The sequence below is a fragment of the Cygnus olor genome, chromosome 9, assembly GCF_009769625.2.
Source record: "Cygnus olor isolate bCygOlo1 chromosome 9, bCygOlo1.pri.v2, whole genome shotgun sequence".
Classification (NCBI taxonomy): Eukaryota; Metazoa; Chordata; class Aves; order Anseriformes; family Anatidae; genus Cygnus; species Cygnus olor.
The window spans coordinates 11,343,897-11,346,352 of NC_049177.1; positions in this window are offsets into that span (position 1 = coordinate 11,343,897).

Sequence of the window (2,456 nt, forward strand, 5' to 3'; positions counted from 1 at the left end):
TTGTCCTTCCTTGTTTCTCAATAGCTGCTAAATCGCCCCCCTCCCTGGATCAGCCCATTTTTAGGACGCCTTTCACTCTTTGGCACTGAACCCCTTCGCAGGCAGGAGTCGGAGCAGGCAAGGTGCTTTTTGTTTTACAAGGGGCTCCAAATGGAAAATTCCCAAGTCATGACATATGAATTCCCCTGCAGGCTGAAATGCCACAGGAGGGACTGTTTTCTCTGTGGTGGCTACCCCCTGCCTTGCACAGCCTAATCTCAGAAAGTCCCTGCTGGATCCAGCCCTCAGTTTCACGTGTTTGCCAGTAACTTACTGTTGTGCCCAACACCCTTTGGCTTGCTTTCTCCCTTGCACTCCCTTGGCAGCGGCAGCAGGGCTCGAAGGCAGTAATGTTCCACCCAGATGGTCTGGCAAGCTCCTTGCACAGGCAGAGAAAGCCAGTGGCCACAACCGGATAGCTCGATAGCACCCTGCAGCCAGCAGGAAACACCGCACCTCATCTTCCATAAGCTGTTGTTGTGATGATCCTGAGAAGAAATGCTGAGCTCAGGGGTTTCTCTGCAAACCCTCTCTACCCGATTGCACCACTCCCCGTTTCCCTCTCTGCAGTCAGGATCGGGGGGCACAGCTAGGTTTATGAATGTCTGGCTTTGTGATGCTGCTACAAGCTCCATGTCCCATCTTTGGTACAGGCTACAAGACCAGCTGCAGGATGACTTTCACAGATGCACACGAAATGGGAGCCCCTATACCACACCAGCTGGCCCACGTGCCCCAGCAGCATCCCTGGCCAGCAGCTGCCAGGGCTGGTCTTGCTGCTGTGTCCACCAGACACCAGCTACACAAGTGCTGTCGTGGTGGGGTCCAGCTCTGGGGTTTGATCTCCAAAGCACCAGTCTCCCTTTGTGGTCTCCTGGATGCCCCTGCATGGGTCCAGCCTAGGGATATTGCAGCAGCATCTGCAGTGGTTCCCTCAGCTTGGCTAGTTCCCATTTCTCATCTCTTCATCCCCTGCTTTCTAGAAGGGCAGCACTTCTTGTGTCCAGAGCTTCTCCAACATGCCATATATGAGGGGGGAAAGGATTTGCTCCCATGACAAGGCAGTTTCACTCTTAAACAGCCTCCCTCCCTGTTAAAAAGCTGTGCTCTCCCATCTGTATTTACTCCAGCAAGCTAGAGATCTTGACTCCACAAACTAAGTGGTTACAGCAATAGGCAGAGCGTTTGCCACCTGAGAGATGAAGTGGAAAGATGCAGAAGAAAGCTTGGAAATCCTAAAGGATCGATTCAAGCAGCAGAGGAGCAGTTGCTGGAAAAGGCCATATTCCCTTGCTTTCTGCTCATGCTCAGGTAGCTCCGTGCTCAGTGGAGCAGTTCCCAGCATTTTTTTGTACCCGGACACCCCATTACTCCCCACCTGCCTCGCACATCCCACCTCCATCCCCAAAGCATCCCTGTACCTGCCCAGGGGACGGCAGTGCTGCTGGGGTGGTTTTCACTCCACACCTCCTTCCCTTGTCATACGAGAGTGGTAGCAGGTCACATCCAGGAGAAAGGCTCGGACTGCAACAGATTTTACTGCTTACCTCTTGTACTCCTTTACTGCTTAGCCAGTAACATCCTGGATTTCCAGACACCCAGCCTCCAGTTACTCCAAACATCACTGGCCGTGTACAGAACAGCTTCTACGCCTCTTTTGGATGCTACCTTTCTCCATGTTGGGTTTCCACTCTCCATCTTGTGGCTGCTCCCTGGGTGGCTTTGCCTTCCACGGCCAAGATCTGTTGCCCCAGCCTGCCCCAGGGCAGCTCAAGGGAGAAGAAACTCATCTTAGTGTGCCCTATGGCAGAGGCACAGCAGGCTGGTGCTCTGTCCTCCAGGCCACCTGGGCTTGAAGGCCCAGACCTGGGTCCCCAAAGGTCCCAGCAGGCCTCTAAGATGCCCTTTTCTGGGGCATGCCTCCCACCAAGGGAAGCCTTGGATGCAAAGAGCAAAATACTCTGGGTGGCCTCCAGCTGCAATGACATCCCTTTGGAGCCCAGAAGGGACAAACGTCTTGGTGCAACCAACCTCTTCCCTTGAAAGTCTATCAGACCCCTGCCTTTCCAAATTTTGTGTTAGAAAATGCACACTTATTGACACAGAGTGTCCTCTCTCTTGTACAGAGATACACACATGCCTTTCAACAAATTCTAGTTAGATGCATACCTCACTGCCTGGTTGCATGGTTTTGTGCAAAAAGAGAACTTTTGCCTTGCCTAAATGCATGAAAGGCCAATTAAGCTGAGATTAAACAGTGAGGACCAATTCTTAGTAATGATGGAAATTCTTTTTGTCTTTCAAGGTAACAGGTCAAGGCTCAGGCTCATGCAAGCAGGAGCAGCTTTATCAGAAAGAAGAGAGCTCAGCCAGTGCACCTCGGGCTTTAGCTTTGTTATTCAGGAAGCATCAAGTCT